Consider the following 25,109-nt stretch of genomic DNA (forward strand, 5'->3'; position numbering starts at 1 on the left):
TAGGATCAGCGTAGCTTTTATGTCTACTCTGCAAAGTTACCATTCAAGCTTGGATATTCTCAATAGCTTCATTAGTCTTCTGAACCATCTCCGATCCCAAATACTTCCTCTCATCCATCTCATCCCAATGAATGGGAGATATACATCTTCTTCCATACAACATCTTATATGGAACTACTCCAATCATTGATTGATAGCTATTGTTGTATGAAAACTCAATCAATGGGAGGTACTTAAACCAAGACCCCTCGAAGTCAAACAGATACGCCCTAAGCATGTCTTCCAATACCTGAATTGTCCTCTTAGATTGTCCATATGTCTGATGATGAAAGGCTATACTGAACTTCAGCTGAGTTCCCATAGCCTTCTGCAAGCCACCCCAAAACTTGGAGGTAAATATGGGATCCCAGTCTGATACTATAGATTTGGGAACCCTATGGAGACATACAATCTCCCTCACGTACAACTCTGCGTACTGATCCATAGTATAGGTCATCCTCACTGGTAAAAAATGAGCTGACTTGGTGTATCTGTCTACAATCACCCACACCGAGTCATGTAACCCCACTTTCATTGGCAAACCTCCCACAAAATCCATAGTAATATCTTCCCACTTCCTCTCGGGAATACCCAAAGGCTGTAGCAACCTCGCTGGTCGTTGGTGCTCAGCCTTCATCTGCTGACAAGTTAAACACATGGCCACGTACTGCACGACGTCGTTCTTCATCCAGGCCACTAATATAAAGTCCATAGATCTTGATACATCTTCATGGTGCCTGGATGGAGAGAGTATGATTCGTCAATTATCTCTCGTCTAATACCCACATCCATCGGAACACAAATCCGACCCTTATACCGTAGTAAACCTATCTCTAAAATGGAATAATCCTTAGCTACCCTAGCAAGGACATTCCCTCTAACCTCCTATAGCTGTGTGTCATCCATCTGACCTTCTCTAACCCTCTCTAGAAGGGTCGACTGTAAGGTAATATTGGCCAACCAGCCCATAACCAATTCTATCCTCGCTCTTGGCATCTATTCTGCCAACTCCTTTGATATATGTTTAGAGCTAAATAATTGCCATGGGTTTCTCCGGCTTAACGCATCTGCCACTACATTGGGTTTCCCTGGGTGGTAAAGGATTGCACAATCATAGTCCTTCACCAACTCTAGCCAATGTATCTGCCTCATATTCAAATCCTTCTGGGTGAAGAAGTACTTCAAGCACTTATGATCGGTGTATATCTCGCACTTTTCTCCATACATGTAATGTCACCAACATTTTAGTGTGAATACCACCGCTACCAACTCCAGATCATGGGTAGAGTACCGCTGCTCATATTCCTTCAATTTCTGTGACTCATAAGCAATAACCTTCTCATTGTGCATCAACATGCATCCCAATCCCAGTCTCGATGCGTCACAATACACTACAAACTTCCCTCCCTCGGAAGGAAGACTCAACACAGGAGCGGTAATCAGCCGTCGCTTCAGTTCCTGGAAGTTATTCTCACACTTGTCTGACCAAACAAACTTTAGATTCCTCCGTGCCAATTCTTTCATTGGTGCAGCAATCTTTGAAAACCCTTCTATGAATCATCTGTAATATCCTGCTAACCCAAGGAATCTCTTAACTTCTGAGGCGTTCCTTGGCCTTAGCCAATCCCTAACTGCCCCAACCTTGGCCAAATCTACTTTAATCCCATCTCCACCAACAATATGTCCAAGGAATGTCACTTCTGGTAGACAGAACTCCAACTTCTTAAACTTGGCATACAACCGATGCTCTCTTAATTTCTGCAACACCTGTTGGAGATGCTGTTGATGCTCTGCCTCTGAACTGGGGCAAATGAAAATGTCATCGATGAACACAATCACAAACTAATTCAAAAATTCCTTGAACACCCTATTCATCAGATCTGTGAATGCTACTGGGGCATTCGACAAACCAAGAACTCATAATGCCCATACCTCATTCGGAAGACCATCTTTAGAATATCCTCATCCGTGATCCTCAGAAGGTGATAACCAGATTGAAGTACAATTTTCGAGAATACCGTCTTTCCCTGCAGGTGATCGAACAGGTCATCGATCCGTAGGAAGGGCTATCTATTCTTGATGGTCAACTTGTTGAACTCCCTGTAGTCTATACACATTCTCACATTTCCATCCTTTTTCTTCACAAACAAAACCAGAGCACCCCATGGCAAGACGCTAGGTCTAATAAACCCCAAATCAAGAAGCTCTTGCAATTGTATCTTCAACTCCTTCAGTTTCGCCAGAGTCATCGTATATGGTGCCCTAGACACTGGCTCTGTACCCGGCACTAACTCGATGACGAAATGAATCTCCCTATGTAGTGGCAGTCCTGGTAAATCATCAGGTAACACATCCAAGAACTCACATACCAATTTGGTCTCTCCTGGCCCCGCTAACATAACTCTGGTGGCATCCACCACATTAGCTAGAAAACCTATACAACCTCCCTGTAATAGGTCCCTAGTCCTCAATGCTGATATCATGGGTATGCGGGGTCCATGCACAACACCCACGAAAACAAAAGGATCCTCAACTTCAGGCTCAAAGGTTAGCGTCTTCTTCATGCAATCTATAGTAGCCCCATATCTGACCAGCAAATCCATCCCTAAAATCATATCAAAATCAACTCGATCAAATCCACTGATAGTTACCTACTATCTACCATCACTGGCAGTGCTCGAATCCATCTCTTAGAAACTATTAGTTTCCTTGTAGGTAGTATAGTCCCAAACACTGCAGTATAATACTCACTAGGTCTACACAATCTATCAATTACGTTACTAGAAACAATAGAATATGTAGCACCAGAGTCAATCAATACAGTATATGAAGAGCCAGCACAAAAAGCTGACCTGTCACTACCGAGGGATTAGCCTTGGCCTCTAACTGCGTCAAGGTGAACACTCGAGCTGGAGTCAAGCTGTCCACCTTGCCAGGTTCCTATTTTTTTGCTGTTGGGCAATCCTTCTTGAGGTGTCCCACCACCCAACACAGATAACATGCCTTTGCCCGACATTCACCCAGATGGTCCTTTCTGCATCTTGTGCACTTTGGATAACTTCTCCATGAGTCACCACCTCCCTGGTGCCCAGTCTGAGCACGCTGAACCCTCCTATCAGAACCAGCAGTGGTCGAAGTGTCAGGGGTCTTCCTCTTCAGATCACTGGGGCCTCCGCTCCTACCAAACCCTATGTATGGAAGCACTGCCCTGCAAACATCTCGTTTCGCAACGTTCTCCCTCCAGATCTTATTCTCGGCCTCCTCAACGATAAAATCCCTATCAACATCCTGGGCATAAGTTGTCTGCCCAGGTGTCGATGTAATCCTCACATCCCGGGCTAGCATAGCATTAAGCCCTCGAACAAACCTATCCTATCTGGCCGCATCTGTAGGCACTAAGTCTGATGCAAACTTCACTAGCCTATCACACTTCAGGGCATAGTCTGTAACTGTCATGCTGCCCTTTACCAACCCTATGAATTCATTCACCTTTGTTGCCCTAATGGCAACATTGAAATACTTTTGGTTGAACAGATCTCTGAATCTATGATGCCACCTCTCACCAAATACGGGCATCCTCTCTAAGAATATAGGTGGCACAAACCACCCTGTCATCACCTTCCACCCTCATAAATTCTAGGATGAGGTGATCATACTCATCCACTGTTCAGCCTTTAGTGGATCTAGTCCTCCCTCAACGGTTGGAGGACGTTATCTCCTGAACCACTCATAAAGTGCCTCCCACCTATTCCCAACCTCAGGTGGTTGTACAACTGGTGCCACAGCAGGTGGCACAATAAGGGTAGCACTCCCTGATGGATCCAATGTCTCAGAAGGCAAATATGCTCTTCCTGACTTTGTACCGGGCTTACATATAAGCAAGTATCTGTTGCCAGTTCTCAGGGACTGGAGGAGGGTTCGGGCCCTGTTCATCATCTCTAGCCTCGACCCCTGTCTCGGCTAGTCGTATTGATCACCTTGGACACATAGCTATCCAAGTTTATCTACAATCATTGACTCAGTAGTCAGGCCATGATGATAGGTTAACATTCTTTCCATGGTTCGTCATTGAAACAAAACTAGCAATATACCATCAAGATGCCAAAAAGAATTTAAACATTCATTCACATGTAGTAGCAATGCTAATAAGCATGCCACATAATAATCACAAATCAGTATCTCATGCTCCCTATTAATCCTACAGATTAAAACATTTATATTTCATTTAAAAATTTAAACATGTAATCACATAATTAAATACAGTTACCAAACCCTGAGTCGAGCTTATCTTTAGCGGCGAGTGTACATGCCAGCCAGTCTCCAGGAACTCTTAAACGTAGACCGCTCTGATACCAAGTTATAATAACCAAGATCGTTACACTGTATATTTGAAATAGTGAAAGACTTGGTAATCAAGTTGTTCGAACAAAAATGTAATCCTAAGGTCAACCATCAGGTTAGGGTTAAAAGATTTTGATCATAAATGGTTAATTTTCATTAAAATGGAGGTTTGATACATGGGATCCCAAAAACATGGTATAAGTTGTAATTTACAATCCCCAAAAGTTAATACAACCAAAAGCCATTCTAACGGCAAAATACAAATTTTAGAGCTCTGTCCCTGTAATTATCCCTCGGCCATTACGGTCGAGCAACTGACTATGTACACTCTGCCCCCAGAGCTCTCCAACTCATGGTTGGTCCAGTTTCCCTTTGCCTTTACCTGCAACCACGTAGCACCCGTGAGCCAAGGCCCACCAAGAAAACCATAAACAACAAGCACATATAGCAATAGTAGTATTCAATCAATCTTAACTCAATCAATTCAATTATATAACATAGTATAAGCATTAAATTAACCAAGGGTAAATGTTGATGCTCAAAATCTCAGGCATGTAAAAGATCTAAAGCACACGCTTGGGCCCCAATGCGCCAATGCCTTTGTTAGATTCTATGCCCGTCACTCTCTCATAGAGGCCGCGAGGAACGCCCATACGCGAAGCCATCAGGTGCTTGCATCCACGCAAGGCGCTCGGACCTCCTACATCTCGCGAGGCCACCAGCGGCGCCCATGCGCGAGGCACTTGCGCGCCTACGCCTCGCGAGGCCACCAGTGGCGCCCATGCACGAGGCACTTGCGTGCCTACGTCTCGCGAGGCCACCGGCGGCGCCCATGCGTGAGGCCCTTGCGCGCCTACATCTCGCGAAACTGTTGACGGTGAAAACTCGTCAACTAAGTTGAGTTGGAAAAAACTATCAAATCAAGATCACTAATTGGAAAGCTATAAAAATCAAAGCAATAACGCAAGAATTATGACAGAATAACAATGGAGAAATCAATCAATCTTTCATTCACTCTCAAGCCTTTGCTACAGTAAAACTTCCAACCCCTTTTCCGGTGGTCTTAGAGTTCATTTTATAGTAGGCTCTAATGGCCTTAGGTACATAATGGTCCAGGAGACCAAGTGGTACATATGTACTGTGTCAGGGGAGTGGCTTCAGAGGTTGTGGTCGTACATCCCGTACAGGACCAGGTGTCAGGAGGATGTCTCCACTACTTGTCTATACCCATGTCTGATGAGTGGTGGTAGGCGTAGTGGCGCAGGAGGTAGTGGTGTCGGCTCTGACCTTTGGCCGTAGACGTACGGACCATGACTCTTACCCCAGCAGCCTCACTGGCACTGGTACCCGTACTCAGTACTAGGTCGTACAAGTATGTCTCATTCGACTCGTACTGGAGCCTCTAAGCATTGGTGTCTCAGGGTATGAGGAAGGGGCCACTTGGTGCACATAATGGTCATGGTGCGAAGTGAGGGGCTCTCAGGTCCTCGGCATGAGATTCCTAAAGCACCCCGAAGCCACCCACCAGCATGGGTGACAGGCATGTGGCCTCGCCAGATGTCTTAGGTGTGTGAGGCTAGACGCCTCCTCCGCAAGCCTCCCACGCGGGGCCTCCCTCGCGTGGTCTCCCTTACGTGGCCCCCTGATGGTGTGGCTTGGACCCAGTTGCGTGGTGCGACGGGGCAACGGCCTCCTGAGGAGATGATGGCCCGTCGAGCCTCTCGTGTGGTCTTGCGCATGGGCGCCGCTGTCGGCCTCGCGAGATATAGGAGGTCCGAGGGCCTCATGTGATGCCATCCTCCGTCGGCCTAGCATGGCCTCACGAATGGGCGCCGCTGGTGGCCTCGTGAGACGTAGGCGTGCAAGGGCCTCGCGCATGGGCACCGCTGGTGGCCTCGTGAGATGTAGGCGCGCAAGGGCCTCGCGCATGGGCGCCGCTGGTGGCCTCGCGAGACATAAGAGCGCAAGTGCCTTGCGCATGGGCGCCGCTGGTGGCCTCGCGAGACGTAGGCGCGCAAGTGCCTCGCGCATGGGCGCCATTGGTGGCCTCGCGAGACGTAGGAGGTCCGAGTGCCTTGCGTGGACGCAAACACCTGATGGCTTCGCGTATGGGCGTGCCTCGCGGCCTCTATGAGAGAGTGACGAGCATAGAATCTAACAAAGGCGTTTGCGCATTGGGGCCCAAGCGCGTGCTTTAGATCTTTTACATGTCTAAGATTTTGAGCATCAACACTTGCCCCCCAGTCTAGGAGAGTACCTTTAGGTGCTCTTGTAGACTATTCACCTTGATTCCTATAAATAGGCCCTCATGCTTGGCCTAATATTTTCACCTTACTCCTTTGGCTTATTGGTTCGGAGAGCCCTTCTTTTTTCAAGAGGTGAGGGGTTCAATCCCTCACAACCTCATTTTCACCATAGTTCTTTTTATTTGCTTTATATATTTGTTCACTTCATTTCATTTTTTTTTTTACATATGAGCTAATTTCTTGGTGTGTCTATTTTGTGACTAACACATCTTTCTGGTCCCTTCTTGCAGACGCGCATTTTCGACCCTTTGGTGCTTTTCGCTCCTCGATCTCTGTTTGACCCCAACTTCACTCTCTTAATCGCTTGAGGTATATTTTCTTTCCTTTTCCCTTTTATTTTTTATCGGGTCCAAACTTGCAATACTCGGGATGGGGTACCTTAGTCTAAGCTTGTAGTGAGTTTGACCATATGCAAGCCCCTCCTCTCTTTTTTTTTATATACCCTGTAGTGGGCCATTTAGGGCGTTTGCATCTAGAGATATTAAGCCTATTCCTTTGTGTTTTGTAGCCTTTTTTGCTGTTGGGACGTGGTTTCATGGCCAGTGACGGACCGTCTGACATACCCCGAAGGGCTGAGTTTATTGACCTGTCCTCAGACTCAGAGTCCCCTGAGGGCAACCCTCACCAGGACTATGACTCCTTAAGGCAAGCCCGCATCTGCCACCTAGAGTGCATGGCTGAACTTAGGCATAAAATTTGGGTAGTGGAGAGCGAAATTGACTCGGTATCGAGAGGAGATGGGGGACCTTCACCCTCAGACCTTAGTGTCCATATAGCACGCCTTAGGACGACCCTTTTCGAACTGCGGTGGGAGTTAGAGTTTATGGAGGGACACCTTCCGCCAGAACCTCCCAGCCCATCCTCGCCTGATGATGGTCGTGGGGCTTTTAGTGCCTCTCCCCGACCCCTAGCCTCGGTTTTTCCCAGCTTAGTGCTTCCGCCGTCGTTCCCTCGATGGAAAACTCTTGCTAGGAAGAAAAAATGAAGGGTTAAGTGTTCTGCCTCTTCCTCACGTCTTTCTTTTGATTTTGCAGATATGCCGAAAGCACGTAGACAAGTGTCCGTCCAGGAAGAGGACGACGCCCCTCTACTGGCGTCCAGTCTGGTGTCACATGTGTCTCCGAACAAATTGAAGGAGATCGTGAAGCACTACCGTGTTGCTCCAGAATACGCCCTATATGCTCCTCAGGAGGCATGCCGGGTCGACCGCCCTAGGAAGGGTCATGTGGCTTTGAGTGAGCAAATTTTGAAGGCGGGTGGTACCATTCCTTTGCACCCGTTTTTTGTGGCGGTTCTCAACTACTTCGACTTGGCCCCTCTTCAACTATCACCCAACAGTTGGTTGACTCTAAGTTGCCTTTTCATTTGGTTCAAGGAAAAGGTCGAACGCGCACCGACGGCGCAAGAGGTGCATTCCCTGTACAACCTCATGGCAGTGCACAAGTCAAAGGGCTTCTTCTACCTACAGAAGGCCAACAACGAGCTCCTCTTGATAGAGGGCTCAGTGTCCAACACAGGGTCTTGGAAACAAGACTTTTTCTGGGTAGAGGGGCCTCTCTCTGTTCGTGAAGGCTTTTGCGATGGCCCTAGTAAGTGCCCTGGTCTTTCTTTTCTTCTTATTAGAACTTACTGTTTCGTACTCTTGCTTGTACTGACATTGGCGTGGATCATGCAGAGCAATTTGCTGATCCTTCGGTCATTGGGCCAGAGCCGGTGGCTATAAACAACCTTATAGATGCAGACTCCGCCTTGAAGAAGGCGGCGGTCCTATTTACTGTGGCGAACCTCAACTGCCACCAGCTGTCCCCGGTCTCTGACCCCAAGCTCCTGTGGTCAGTTACGGGGTCTAAGAAGGCTATGGCTATGCCAGCTGAGCCGTCCCTACACGACGGTGAGGCCAAGGAGGAGATGGAGGATGCCCCCCTCGAATGTGGGAAATCTCATCAGCGCCCCCTGTCCCCCGGGGGATGCCCCCCCTATGGCTCTCATGACCAGGACATGGCCTTTCAATCTCTGGACCCGCAGGGCGCAGGGGGATGTTACGCTCCCCCTGACCTTGATGGCTGTGACGCCTTCCTTCAGGTCCCTCATGATATTGGCTTACCGAAGGCTGATTTCATCGACCTCGCAGAGCCCCCCTCTAATCTACCAGGGTCTCAGTTTTTCTCCTTCCCTGCGCCCCCTCCTGCTTCGGTGAGCGGGTCGTCCGTCCCTGTCCAACAAGATGCTCCCAGTATGGAGGCGGAGCCTTGGGTGACTAGGATGGCTTCATCTTATGCGCAGCATTACATTCATATTGCCTCGGGCCTCCCTGTCTCCGACTGGACGGGTCTAGGGAATGTGACTCAACCAGACCTTGGGGATACCCTAAGGCGCGCCGCGGCCTGGGTGAGTTCTTGCACCTTGCGTCGATTAGTATTATGTATAGATGTACATGTGTTTTTCTTTTTGTTACTTATTGCTGACGCCATTGACTTTCTTGTGCAGATCTACACCGTGTCTCTTTGATATGCTGACACGTCCGGCGTCCTCTCCGCATCTAGTGCTGAGAGGGACAGCCTCATGGCCCGGGTCCAGGAGCTCGAAAATGAGCTTAACGAAACCAAGGTCAAGTTGTCAAAGGCCCGGACTAAGTCTGCCAACTTGCTCTCAAAGAGGGAGAAAGCGAAGGCCAAGATCAAGGAGCTAAAGGGAAAGGCTAGACGCTTGGAGCACGAGCTCTAGGGGGTCAAAACTACTGCGGCTGCGTCGCATCAGAGGGTTTCCCACTTGGAGGCCGAAGCCGAGGCCCTTAGGGCCGAACTACAATCGGCGCAGGAGAAGAACGCTTCTTTGGAGGTGGAGAGGGCTTCCTTGGAGGCGGCGAGGGCTTCCTTGGAGGCGGAGAGGGTCATCACCGAGCGCAGGTCTATAGATCGTGCTCTTTACAATGTGTGGAGGCAGGACCCTAACTTCGACTTCTCCTCTTTTGGTGAACAGGCCGTTGCCCGAGCGGCCGTGTGGAGTGCCCACTATAGGAGGCCTTGAAGTAGTCTTGCCCCTTTTTTTTTAATGTGTAAATACATATGTTGCTGTTTATTTCTTGCTCTATTGCATTTGAGGCCCTTTTAAGCCTGTATGATGGGGTTTGGTTGGTTCCCCTCTTTTATCTACCAGCCTGGAGGTCCTTTGGAGCCCATGCGAGAGGGTTCACTGGGACCTCTTTTGGTGCCTCTTGGTTGCTTCTTTAAGGATATTTTGACCCCTTGGGTCTTAGTTATCCTTTTATGTTTTTCTTGCGCGCGCTTATTATTTCTTTGCGAGAAGCGTCCTTCTCGTCGTTATTCATAGTACTATTTTTGCAAGGGTCTCCTTTGGGACCCTTTTTGGCTAAGCGGCTTGGTGGCCGCTCTAGACTTATTATTATTATCGTCACCATACATTTTTTTTGTAAGTCCCTATGGCCTCCCTTGGTGTTCGTAAGGGTAGCTAATCCTTGCGATCCCAAGGGATGCCTTGTAAGGACTTCGTTTAAGGCCCTAGTATAGGGGGTCCCTTTGGTTTTGGGTCACTTCCTCTTGATAGAGGGCCCCTTTTTAGGATCCTCTTGGTAGAGGGTCCTTTTTTTAGGGGCCTCCTTTTTAGGAGGGCTAGGGGTCCTCTTGGTAGAGGGTCCCTTTTAGGGGCCTCGCTTTTTGGAGGGCAAGGGGTCCCTTTTTAGGATCCATCATTATAGGGCCCTTTTTAGGTTCCCTTTGCTAGCCGCCTGCTGCCGCCTCCTATCCTGCTCCCCAAGTGTCTGGTGAAATTTATTTCGGCAGGCACTTTGGCTGATGCCCACGTAGCGAAGGAAAATAATACATGAGGTTGCGAACAGTTTCACCCATAACATGCAGTTCCATTCATCACATTCATAATAATAGTCTCATACAAATTGTTGCAATGGTACATATAAGGTTTTCATAGAAAATGAAAATAAAAAGACTCACACCTACTCAGGAGGCTATCTAAGTAACCTCTTTGATTTCTCCCTATCACATTAAGATAGTGTGCAACACTTGTCCTTTTACCATCGGACGTGGGCGCCTCACTGGTAGTACTTCCTCAGGTGCTCCGCATTCCATGCTCGGGGTATGATGGTGTCGTCCATGCGCGCCAGCTTGTAAGTGTTCGGGGGTACGCACTGAGCAACCTGGTAGGGCCCCTCCCAATTCGCCCCCAGCACTCCTGCGCCTGGGTCTCGTGTGTTAGGGAGTACCTTCCTTAGCACCAAGTCGCCAACTCTGAAAGTTCTCTCTCACACCCTCGAATTGTAGTACCTTGCGGCGCGCTGCTGGTATACCGCCACCCTCATTTGTGCTTTTTCTCTCTTCTCTTCAAGCATATCTAAGATTTCGGCCAGGGCTACGCGGTTAGCCTCGTCTCCATATGCTTGTACCCTGTGGGACTCGACTCGCATCTCGACTGGTATCACGGCCTCGCACCCATAGGCCAAGGAGAATGGGGACTCCCCAGTAGTCGTGCGTGGGATGGTTCTGTAAGCCCACAACACATTTGGTAGCTCATCTACCCAGGCTCCCTTCATCTTTTCTAGCTTTGTCTTCAAGTTCTTCTTAAGGACCCTGTTTATGGCCTCCACTTGTCCATTGGCCTGGGGGTGCACAACCGCGGAGAAACTCCTCCTTATGCCCCTTTCCCTACAATATTCATCGAAAGCTCCTCCCTCGAACTGGGTACCATTGTCGGAGATAATTTTGTGGGGTACTCTATATCTACAAACAATGAATTTGTTGACGAAAGAGGTGATGTGCTTGGCGATTATCTTCACAAGGGGTTCTGCTTCCACCCACTTAGTGAAATAATCCACTGCCACCACCCCGTATTTCGCTCCACCCCTGCCTGTAGGAAGAGCGCCGATCAAGTCTATCCCCCAGATAGCGAAGGGCCAGGGGCTGGTCATGCTGGTCAGTTCACTTGGGGGTTTCCGAGGGTAGTTGGCGTGCCTCTGGCATTTGTCGCATTTCGTGGCAAAGTTATGCGCATCTTTCTCCATGGAGGGCCAGTAGTATCCTTGTCTCATGGCCTTCCTAGCCGTGGAGGGTCCGCTCTCGTGGTTGCCGCACTCCCCCTCATGTATCTCATGTAACACTTTCAATGCCTCCTCTTCTTCCACACACCGCAGGAGTGGCATCAAGAATCCTCTCTTGTAAAGGGCCCCATCTACCAGGGTGTATCTTGCGGCCATGTACACCAACCTCCGGGACTCGATTTTTTCTGCAGGCAAGGTTCCTTCTTCCAGGTACCTCTTGATTGGCTCGGTCCATGATTCCCTTGGGACACTAATCATGTGCACGTCGGCACCTTCGATGCTGGGCTTGGGTAAGTACTCCACGGGTATTGACTCCAAGATATCACCATCCTTGGTAGACGCCAGCTTTGCGAGTGCATCGGCATGGGTATTCTTTTCTCTAGGGATTTGCTCTATATTATATGCCACCAACCGTCCCAGATAGCCCTTCACCTTATCCAAGTAGGCTGCCATCTTGGGTCCCCTCGCCTGGTACTCCCCCTTTACTTGGCATACTACCAATTGAGAGTCACTGAAGATATGAAGGCACATCACTCTCAATTCCTGGGCTAAATGCAAGCCAGCTAGGAGCGCCTCGTGCTCTGCCTCATTATTGGAGGCCTCAAACCCAAATCGGATTGCGCAATACATTCTGTGTCCCTCGGGCCCAGTCATCATGATGCCCGCTCCTGATCCTCCTTCATTAGACGCCCCATCAACATGCAAACTCCACTCCTCTAAACCTCCTAGCTCTTCCTCCATAACAGGCTGCTCCTCTTCTTCATTCCTTACTTCATTCGGCTGATGGGTGAGCTCTACAATAAAATCTGCCAGCACCTGTCCATTGATGGAAGCTCTTGGGGTGTATGCAATGTCAAATTGACTTAGCTCGATCAACCATTTCATCAGTCTCTCCGAAGTCTCAGGCTTATGTAGGACCTGTCTCAAAGGACTATCTGTCAGGACTTCAATTGTATGTGCATGGAAGTAAGGCCTCAACTTCCTCGAAGCCACCACTAGTGCATAGGCCAATTTTTTGATCTCTGGATACCGGTTCTCCGCGTCCACCAAACGCTTGCTGATATAGTATACGGGTTGTTGCTGCTTCTTCTCTCCTTTAACCAAGGCTGCGCTGATGGCATGCTCAGACACTGCCAAGCACAGGTACAACTTCTCGCCCTTCTCTGGCTTTGCCAACAGGGGTGGCTTTCCCAGGTGCTCCTTCAGCCTGACAAATGCTTCCTCACATTTTTCATCCCAAGCGAACCTTTTGCTCCCTTTGAGGATGTCAAAGAATGGGAGGCACTTGTCGGTGGACCTTGAGATAAACCTATTAAGGGCCGCCACCCTTCCCGTTAGGCACTGCACTTCCTTCTTATTCTTTGGCGGGCTCATCTCTATTAGTGCCTTTATCTTGTTAGGATTGGCCTCGATGCCTCTGGAGTTGACCATGAAGCCAAAGAATTTTCCTGAGGATACCCCGAAGGTGCACTTGATTGGATTCAACTTCATCTGGTATTTCCTGAGTGTGTCGAACATCTCACCAAGGCCTTTGTTGAGCTCTGCTGCTTCTTTGGTCTTTACTAACATGTCATCCACATACACCTCCATTTTCCTTCCTATCTGGTTGGCGAACATTTTATTCACCAGCCTCTGATAGGTGGCTCCCGCGTTTTTGAGCCTGAAGGGCATCACCTTGTAACAGTAGAGCCCTTTGTCTGTAATGAATGACGTGTGCTCTTCATCTGCTGGGTTTATTGGGATTTGGTTGTATCCTGAGTAGGCGTCCATGAAACTCAGTAACTCATGTCCTGCCGTCGCATCTACTAGCTGATCTATCCTGGGAAGTGGGAAGCTGTCCTTAGGACAAGCTTTATTCAGGTACGTGAAATCGACGCAAGTTCTCCATTTCCCATTCGGCTTCGGCACGAGTACTGGGTTCGACACCCACATAGGATAGAAAGACTCACGGATGAACCCGTTGGCCTTCAGCTTGTCAACCTCCTCTTTTAATGCTGCGTATCTTGTCGGGTCTAGCACCCACCTCTTTTGCCTGACGGGCCTTGCCTCTGGGGAGATATTCAGGTGGTGGCACATCACATTGGGGTCTATGCCCACCATGTCCTCATGCCTCCATGCAAACACGTCTAGATTATCTTTCAAAAATTTCATCAACTCCTCCTTCACGTCACCTTGCAGGTTTCTCCCTATCTTCAATTTCCTTAAGGATTCCTCCGTCACCGTAACCTCCTCTACTTCTTCTATTGGTTCTACACATGACTCATCCACGACCCGAGGGTCCAGCTCCTGCGGACCCCCCGTGGGCATACATAGCGCCTCGTGTATCACCATGGCCATTCGCTCCCGCGGTTTCGCAGGCGCGCGGAGTGAGGTGTTGTAGCACTCCCTCGCCTCCTTCTGTTACCCCTTCATACTAGCGACCCCTCCTGGAGTCGGGAACTTGACAACCAAGTGATATATTGAAGTTATGGCTTTCAATTCTCTTAGGGAGGGTCTCCCCAATACCGCGTTGAAAGCTGATGCACAATCTACTACAACAAAGTTAGACATGACTGTGGTCTGCCGGGGTTGCTCCCCCATGGTAAGTGTCAATTCGATCATTCCAAGGGGTTGCACTGAGTCCCCTGTGAATCCGTATAGGGACGACTGGCAGGGCTTCAGATGATGAATGCCCAGTCCCATCTTTTCCAAAGCAGGGCGATATAGGATGTCTACCAAGCTCCCGTTGTCCACTAGGACTCGATGCACACGCATATTTGCCAATTGATGAATAGAAGAAGAGCTTAGATTCAGAACAATGTAAAAGTTTCAGAAGAGCTTCGATTCACAACAGTATCAGATGAATTGAAATGGATTGCTAAAGGGCTAAAAAACATGCTAATGAAGTATGAAGGGTATGTGGTTAACGAGCGGCGTTTGAACACTAAATCTTGAGATGGCATTTGAGTTAATCAAAATAGTGGTGTGTTCATTGTTGCACAAACAATGATGTTTGCCAGTTCTAAAGATAATAGACACGGTCATGGAGACATGTCATTTTATGAAGCAATCAAAGAAATATGGGAGCTCTATTATATTGGATTTCAAGTGGCAGTGTTCAAATGTGATTTGGTTGACAGTAAAAATAGATTTAAGGGGGACCAAATGGGTATTAAACTAGTGAATTTTAGTAGAATAGGCCACAAAGAAGATCATTTTTTTAGCATCACATGCAAAATAAGCTTTTCACATCGATGACCCCGTAGATGATGGCTGGTTTGTTGTAGTCACTATTGAACCCAGAAATATAAGAACAAACTATGATTTAGGCATAGAAGTTTAGGACATTGAAGAGCTCCAAATAATTGATAAATCATTAATTGATGATATTAACGGCTTTGATTCAAGAGAAGCAACAACATGATCCTATTCAGGAAATGATATGGATGTCATATGGATTGAAAATTAAATACAAATGTAATGCAAAATATTTTTTTCTCTGTTTATTATGTATGTTTTATATTTGGTTCTCATTTTATTATTGGACATGCATAATATTATTTTCTCTTCTTATTTTAATTTAATTACTAATCATACATATACATTGTTTTTTCTTATGTAGAGACGCATGGTATATAATGAAGATGGCACACCTGTTGAGGATAATGTACCTAGAAAGGATAACCTACCTAAAGAAAAAAGATTTAGAGGTCCATCAGTGTGTGGAGAAGTATAGACGTGGCAGAGTTAGGGGCTAAAAGTCCGACTGAGTGGAATGAATATGGCCAAGTGATCAGAATAATTATAAGACACTTCAAACTAATCTTGTCTATCTTGCACGCACGATGCTACCTTTAGATATCAATGATTGGCCTAATGTTCTAGATACAATATTGACTAGTCTATGGGGTGATATTGAGGTAAAATTACTTTCATCTACATATATTTCATTTTGTTATTGAATTTTTAAAACTTAATTACATTAAAATGCTTTCATTACAGAGTTCATTTGCAGTTGGCACCAATTGTGATAAAGATTATATTTTTCAATCTATTGCTATGAAATGGAGGGATCACAAGTCAATTTTGACTTCCAATATCATATATCACTTTTCAGAAGTCCCCGAGTATGCTAAAAAAAACCGAATTGCATTGACAGTGCCACCGAAAGGATCAAATATTACACCACAACAATGGAAGAATTTTGTTGCTTCTAAAGATAAACCTTAATTCAGAGTAAGTATAATTGAAATGCCAATTGTTTATGTTTTGTTCAACTATTTAGGCCTACCAAAAGGAACAACAAGATCGTTGGTCCCAACAAGAATATAGTCATCGATTATCTAGAACATCATTTTCCCAAATAGCTGGACATAAAAAAAAAAAAAATGTGGTATGTTTGAGCCTATTGATCCAGCTGAAGTGTGGAAGCAATCTCGAATGAATATCAAAGGACAGTTTTTAGATGAATCAACGAAAGTGGTGGGTGATAGGATTGTAAGTGATCATCTCCACTAACTTTAAAAGTTTAGAATTGTTAACTTTATAAACTAAGAAACATGTTAATTTGTGTAAGATGAACTTCTTCAGAAAAAGGAAAGAGGTGAACTTGTGGAGATCCACTCAAATGACGTCCTTACTCAAGCTTTGGGTACTCCCGAGCACCGTGGTCGTGTTCATGATAAATGAATTGCAAACTTGTTTCATTTGATTTATTTTGTATAGTTCAATGATTTATTATAATAAATTGTGCAATATATATGGAGGGTCCTTGACAACCTAATGATACCGTGTGCAGTTTTTACATCACGTGCTAATAAGAGATTTAACTTTCAAGAAAGACCCAAAAGAATATCTTTCAAAGCATGTAAGTAATTAACATATATTTATATTTCAAATTTTAAATTATCAAGACACTAATAATTTATAGTTTGATATTAACTTTTATTTTGTAGTGTCATTGGAAGATCATATATACAATAGATGAGATCAACATTGTGCTTGAGGAATGGGTGGGCAACTTCACTAGGTATATGCCAGCAAGATTACTGCTCACACTCAATCTTGGCACTAGCCGAGATTGAAGCCTTTCTCGACGGCCTCAAATAGGTCCATCGAGAATGTCCCAATCTCGGCAGGCTAAGCCCGTCAAAATTTCTCCACACGATGTCGAAAAGAATCCAATCTCAGCTGGCTAAAACCACTAAGATATAACACATTATCAATCTTAGGACACAGATTCTCGATGGGCCTGATCTGTCGAGAAAGGGCCTTTTTTTAGTAGTGCATGAACATGAGTTCATGATTACTCAAGATTTGGACTTATCTACAAATGATCTTCTTTTAAGATAAGAATTAAATCTTTACGACAAACCGTAAGTGTAGCGTCCCAAATTTGCTAAAAAGGCTTAGGGCCTTGATTAGCGTGCCTAGAGGGCAATAAGTAATTTTTTATTTTAATTTGTAAATTTGATGAGTATGTGATTAGAAATGCATGTTTAGGTGAATTAAATGTGCACGTGGGCCCCATTCAGTTATTAAAGGCATGTTTGTAATTTTATCCCATTGAGGGCATAAATGCAATATTTGTGATTATTGTGATCTTTACCACGTGCGAGTCGTGATATATTTAGTATGCACGATCTGAGACAGTCCTAGGGAGCAGTTTAGCTAGGAAGTCACAACGGGACCCGTAACCCGACTCGGGGCGAGTTGGGGGGGTATTCTGGGCATTAGATATTTTACAAGGTTATCGAGTTATGAAAATAAATATTTGGACATATATTTAAAGTTAGAATGTTTAGGAGGGATTATCGGGGAGATTTACCATTTTTCCCTCGGGGACGTTTTTGGTACCCTGAGCCTTGGAGGTAACTTAAGTGACCTAGGATAAGTAAGACAAAATATAAGAAACATTCAGAAGCTTGGCATAACCCAACCCTCTCCCTATCACTTGGTTTCCCTCCCTTTGAGTGCTTGAAGGCTAAAGGAAACTTTGAGGAAATTAAGCTAGGAATTCAGAACTCAAGGTTGGAGCTTGGGAGGCATGTAGCTTGGAACTCAAGGAATTAACTCAAAGACTTAATTGGGTTGAGAGGTAAGCTCTAAAACCTGGTGATCAATAGAATGCTGTTGGTTAGAAATATAAGTTTATTCATGTGAGCTAAGTTGTGAATTACTCTAGGATGTTTGGGTGTGTTTTGGGATTAGTTTTGTTAGGTTTTGCTGATGGGACCATTATGTAATTATTGTAATGACTGGTAGAGTGGTGGGATTGATTTTGGGGTAAATTGGCTTGGTTTTAGTTGTAAAAATGGGAGATGTTTCTGGGTTCGAAGGTTCGAGTCGCGGCATTTTTCTTGGTGAGCCGCGACCCTCTAGAACGTTTGGGAGGCCAGGAAGAGGGGTGGGTCGTGGCACCCTATACGTTGGGTCGCGGCGCGCATATGCTAAAAAGGGAGGTTGGGTTTCGGGTTGAGGCAGGCCGCGACACAAGGCCTTGGGGCCGCGACGATTAGTGGGTTTTTGGACCCCAAGAAGGTTTTAGGCTCGGGAATCCAAAAGTTATGGCTTTGGATGGATTTTATCACCCGGATTGATAGAATTGAAGGTCCCAGAGATTAGAATTATAACCCAAAGTTATTTAATGGATTAGAATTTGATGGATCGACATTGTTGATATGTTGTGACTAGGTTTTCATCGGTGCTCGGAAAGCTCAGGACACATGTAAGAAAAATGTTGTATCCGTAGAGCAAAGCGATGCATATAGTTTGTATTTGCAGGGCACGACCCTATGTGATTTTGATACAGGGCTTAGCCCTATTGTTTATATTTGTATATTTTTTAAGTATTTGTTTAGTTTATGCTATGTGTTGCATATCTGTAAATGTATGGCGAAGGCCGAGAACGGTCAGGGCTGGGAATGGCGAAGGTCGAGAACGGCGAAGGGCGAGAACGGCAAGGGCCGGGAACGACGAAGGCCAAGAACGACAAGGCTGAGTACGACAAGGGATCGAGACCAGCATTAAGCACGCAGAGTGAAAGTTGCCAGGGTGAGAAACCCAAGGCCTCATAAAGTGCCTGGGACGGCATGGCCATTATGAGTTTGGCCTATTGGCAGCTATGCTATATGCTGATTGATAGTTATGCATATGTTGATTGCTTGTGTGGAGTTTTCTTGCTAGGCTTTGACTCATGGGTGCTCTATGGTGCAGGTAAGGGGAAGGGAAAGATCAATCAACCATGAGTACGGAGACCTTCAAGCGGCGCGTACATGGTCTGTCTGCCTGGCTGCCACAGCCAGGGGTAGTTTTGGGAGATGTTTTGTATTAAACCAAATTTTTTCATTTAGTCGACTTTAATTATATTTTGAGTTGTAAATATTTCTAAATATTATATTGGGATCCCAAATGTATAACGCTCTAAAATTTCATTGAATGGTTAAATTTTCAAATTATATATTTTTTTATTTAAGTTTAGCTACACTTTTAACCTTAAACCTCGATTAGCGAGTTAATTGCACGTTTTAAACTCACTTAGTCACAGCTCTAAGGAAGTAGGGCATTACAGTAATTTTTAAAGAAATTAATTCACATCGATCATATCATGTATAATCATAATTATATAAAGTACGTTTACCAAGATGTCTATCCACATTAGTAATCCGAATCTAGATTACTTGCATCCAACCATTTGCTTACTAAACCATGCTAGCAATCATTGATTAAAGGTGTCATACTTTAATATGTGGTTGACTATTTTATTCATTATATATTATCTTAATTCACTCATATGCATACAAGATCATATTCTCATAAATTAATATGGAATTTTCTAATATTTATATATATTATTCAAACAATAATTTCAATAATCAAATATAATAAAATGATACTTTTATTTAAATCAATAATTTCAATATTTTTTGGGCACCAACCCTAACAGTTTGCGCCATTTTCACATCTGGGGTTGTCTTGTTCATGTTCTTAGACCTAAGTCAAGGAAACTTGACTCATGGTCTGAAGTGTGTATTTTCTTGGACTATGCTCCAAAGACACAAGTTGGATATTTCTATAGTCAAAAGGACCAAAAGGTGTTCGCTTTAACAAATGCACCATTCCTTGAACATGACTATGTGACTAAACATAAACCATAGAGCAAAGTAGTTTTGGAGGAACTCACGGCTGAACATATTCCATAACCATAATCATTAAATGATAAACGACAAATGAGAGAGACCATTATTCCTGATGAGGAAGCCCCAGTGCAACGTCGTAGTGGGAGGATTGTGAGACAACTTTTTCGCTATGAACATGAAGCACACGTCCTATTTTCTAACACATATAAGGAAGAACCATTGACCTTTAAAGAGGCAATGAAAGACCCTAAAAAGGAAAAATGAAAAGAAGCCATGAATCAAGAAATGATACGATGTATTCCAATTTTGTGTGGGAACTTGTAGACCAACCTGTGGATGTCAAACCCATTGGGTGCATGTAACGACCCAAATTCAATGTTAAGGCTTAAGGGCCTGGAGTAGTGTGCCTGGAGGGCATGATGGGATTTGGTGTGTGTTTCTATTGAGTTTTATGCATGATTATCATTTAATGCACGTTATATGACTAATTGATTATTTGAGATGCATGACTATGTGAATTAGTATGCATGTAGACCTGATTATCTTAGAATGAGCATGATTATAATCTGGCCATGTTAAGGCATAAATGTGATAATTGTACTACGTGAATCGTGCCATGTGAGGTGGTGTTTTTATCAGGATGCACGCATCGAGACGGTCCTAGTGAGCCAATTAGTTTAAAAGTCACAACGGGATGTTGTACCCGTCTCGGGTTAAGCCTAGGGGTACTTTGGGAATCTTATAAGCTGAGTTGAGAATGGGTGGTTAGTTATTGGTAATTGGGTAACCTGGGTAACTGTTTGTAACTGCTATGGGTAACAAGTTTTAAGATAGAAAGTGGTAGAATTGAAATGAAAGTGTAAAGACTTAAGTGCCCTTGAAGGTTTAGCTAAGGAGGGATTATTAGGAAGGGGTAAAATGGTCTTTTGGCAAGACAAATAGGCAAGTTTCAGCTGGGTATATGGGGTATACGGTTTGGGCATTGGATCATTTAGTGTCTTGATAAAATTAGAAGAGAAGGAAAAGAAGAGGAGAGAAAGGCTAGGGCAAGCAAGAAGAAGAAGAAGAAGAGAAGGAGAAGTGGGAGTCTAGGAGGAGGTCAAGGACTTTGTGTGGATTCTTCATTTGAGGTAAGGCTTTTATACATATTTAAGTTTGGATTTTTGTTTTGAATTAAGGAATTTAAATGCCTAAGCTAAGCATGGTTGAGTTTTGGGTTTGCTGCTGAAATTTGAAATCAAAGGAGTGGATCTTGAGGGTGTTGATGTTTTGATTTGATTCTAGTGTTTATGGGGTGTTGGATTGTTCATATGAGGTTTGGATTTGAGTTTTGGGGTGATTTGGAGAGGTTAAAACTCGGGAAAAATGCAGGAAAAACCCAGAAAATCTGGGTTCGCGATGGAGCGCCGCGGCCCTGTTCTTGGGCGCCGCGGCGCGAGGAGGCTTCAGGATGGGGCATGGGCTCTGGGCGCCGCGGCCCTTGATTGGTGTGCCGCGGCCCTAGGCCATTTTGGCAGCCCAAATGTTGGATTTTTTAGGGGTTTTGCCCGGGGACACGGGGGATGGTTCCGATGCTTTGTTTTATGGATTTAGAGGTCCCGGGAGTGCGGGAATGGTCCCGGGAAGTGGTCTTGGGCTTGGTTGGTATTAAAAGTGTTCTATGTGTGTTGTGACTAGGATTTCGGAGGGTCTCGTGCTAGAGGACCGTGCTCGTGACCGTGGTGCATCGGAAAGCTCGAGATACAGGTAAGAAAACCGTAACACCCGAGAATAGGGCATGGCCCCACTGTGTGATTGCAGGGCATGGCCCCAGATTGTATTATGTGCAAATGTTTAACCTTAAATGAATCGTGATGTGTGTGAATGTTTATTTCGAATGTACTATATGTGTGATTATGATGAATTGAACGGCAAGGGCTGAGTACGGCGTAGGCCGGGTACGGCCGTGGGGCCGAAAGTAACACACAGCACATGGGATGCTTATATTCAGGGTGGGACCCAAGGGATACATGAGTTATCCTCGCGGTGAGAACCGAAATCCCAGGCTTTGGTAAGGCCTCGGGGGCGGCATGGCCGTACTTGTTTATTATGATGGTTTTCCTATTTATCAGTGAATTATGCCAGCTATATGATTTGCATATGTTATGTACTATTTGGGTTTTCTTGCTGGGTTTCGGCTCACGGGTGCTCCGTGTGGCAGGTAAAAGCAAGGAGTCAGTCAACCGGCCATGAGTATGGAGAGCGTGGGGGCGGCGCGTACATGTTCGGCCTGCCCGACTGCTTTGGTTGGGGGCATTTTGTATATGGCTGTATTTAACCATTCTTTTGATAGCTGATCAAGTGTAAATCTATTTTGAGTTGTAAATATTTTGTAAACCTTATTTTGGGATCCCAGATGTTTTATAATTAACGTTTTTAGTGAAACTAAACATTTTCAAAGAGTACAGCCTTAAACTCTGGTTTATTCACACTTTTGGTTTTAGAAACCACTTAGAGTCAATTAAATGCACAATTTCTGTTTCAAACTCACTTAGTAACGGCTCTAAGGTAGTAGGGCGTTACAGTGCAAATGGATCTTCAAGAAAAACATAGGTATTGATGGGAAAGTAAAGTCTTTCAAGGCAAGACTTGTAGCCATACGATCCAAATGAGATACACGTCCTAGGACCTTTCCAAAAAATTATGGATCATGTTCGATCATGGTTCTTGAGGAACCTATCGACCCATACGATCCAAACGAGAGACAGGTCCTAGGACTTTGTTGCCAAATTATGGATCATGTTTGATCTTGGTTCTTGAGGAGCATATCGAACCATACGATCCAAACTAGAGATAGGTCCGAGGACCTTGTCGAATTGTGGATCATTTTCGATCTTGGTTCTTGAGGAATCTATCGGCCTATACGATCCTAACGAGAGATAGGTCTTAGGAGCTTGTCGCAAATTTATGGATCATGTTCGATCTTGGTTTTTGAGGAGCCTATCGACCCATAAGATCTAAACAAGAGACTGGTCAAAGGACCTTGTCGCCAAACTATTTGATCATGTTAGATTCTGGTCCTTGAGAAACCTATCGACCCACATGATCAACAAGAGAGACAGGTCCTAGGATCTTGTCGTAAAATTATGGATCATGTTCGATATTGGTTCTCAAGAGCCCATAGACCCATAAGATCCAAACAAGAGACTGATCTAAGGACCTTGTAGCCAATTTATTTGATCATGTTTGATCTTGGTTCTTGAGGAATCTATCGACCAATACGATCAATAAAAGAGACTGGTCTGAGGACCAGTCACTATCATCGGATCATAATCGAATATGGTCCTTGAGGGACCGATCGATAATTTTATCTAAGACTCATTACAGGCTTGATTAGCCCATCTAGACTAGGTCGATCCCACTTAGATACTTCCGTATACAATCATTATAACGAGTACACGAGAGATATAGTACATACTGATCGGGGTATACACAAGCAATGAGGGTGTGACTTTAAGTACTAAGCAAGCTCAAGTTTCTCTAGGACATTTGTTTAACATATGTTTCAAAAGTGCAAAGAACAAAAACCAAAAAAGGCATTGGTGTTCGACCTATCACCCATGGGGTGGTCAACATGACCTATTTTGTTCATGGTACTTGGTGAAGTATCATACTACTCACATTACAATGGTTGTTAGCAGGAAAAGCATAAAAGAGTAAGGTTAGTATTGCATGTGAAATACATGTGTTCAGAGTAGACTGATACCTGAACCAATGAGGGTTGTGAGTTGATATACTTGGCAAGCATTGGAAATACAAATTTTCAATCAATACACTTAGTACTCATAACAAAAAATCATAAAGGCATAAAATGTCATATGTAAGAATTGTCAAGTACAAGGTGCCCCACCAATGGCATGAAAGGTAAGATAGAGAAAAAGACCAAAAGATGACTAACAAGGGCGAGGAGTGTCATCTGAGAGACCACCCTGAGCCTCGGCAATCGGATGAGTTAGAAACTTCCAAAGCTCCTTCGCTCGCGTCTTCTCAGGAAGGAAATCCAAGTTCAGATCTTTGTTGGACTTCTAGATCAAGTAGAATCAAGAGAAAGATGTCTCTAAATACTCCAAGAGCATCCTTCCGCAATTGGTCCATGTCAGCAATCAACTTCTCTTTCTCTGCTTTAGTTTGATGGAGCTGATCGGAAAGTTCCCCTCCATCTGGATTATCCTAAGAGTCAAATCGGTCACTTCTTGTTGTTTGAGCTCCACGACACTGCGGAGGGTGTTAATCTCTTCATCCTTTGAAGAAATGTCAACATCCCTAGTGCTGAGAATGCGTCTAAGGTCTAACACCTTTTGACGGACAGATTCAAGCTTAGAACGAAGGTTTGAGAGCATAGAGGTATACTCCACAAACCTATCATGGACATAAGAGACCAGCATCAGTGCCTGCAAAAAACATATAAGTGTTAGATAAATATCAACACACAAGCTAACAAGACAAGAAGAGAAATGTAAGGACTCACACTCTGAATGTTTAGGAGTCACTTCGTTAGAATGGTGCTCAAGTCCTCATTCTTAATCCCATTAAAATCCATCATCGTCTGCTCCAGATAAGATGCTCGGTCCATGAGGACACCTAAGTTCCGTATGGCCGATTGGTGTGGCTCAGATAAGGGAGCAGGTGCAGAATAGGAGGAATTGGTGAAGGCAGAGATGGCTCTACCTCTGCGACAAGACTAGACGCCAAAAGAATCAGACTAGACACCAAAGGGGTTAGAGGAGACACCTCGAGAGGAACCTCCATTACCGACTCAGCCTCAACCCTGTCCCTTTTTGCCACTCGAATAGAAGGACTAGCCTCTGTGGGAGTCGACCTCTTCTGTGTATGAACAAAACCAAACATGTCTGAGCCTACAAAAGAAGATGAAATGTTAGATAGATATTAATGATAGATGATTCATAAAATAAAAGTGATAAAGTGTTGAACCTTCTGAATGAGATTCAGGCTCGAACGTAGTCTCATCAAAGTCGTCTGAAGCAAGCGATGAGTACATGACAAATGCACCCACCTCATCACCATCTTGTCTAGCTAGCATAGGAAAAGAGGGTACATTCTCGACATGAATGGGTCTCGGGGAATCTATGGCGTTCACGGGCTCAGGACCATCGTCATTCGGAACATCGACTATAGTAGGAGGAAACAGCCAGACCTTCCTAAGATTCTTTGAAGTAATGAGGGTTTTGAAATTCTTCT

The sequence above is a fragment of the Humulus lupulus genome, chromosome 5 (assembly GCF_963169125.1).
Source record: "Humulus lupulus chromosome 5, drHumLupu1.1, whole genome shotgun sequence".
In the NCBI taxonomy this organism is placed as follows: domain Eukaryota; kingdom Viridiplantae; phylum Streptophyta; class Magnoliopsida; order Rosales; family Cannabaceae; genus Humulus; species Humulus lupulus.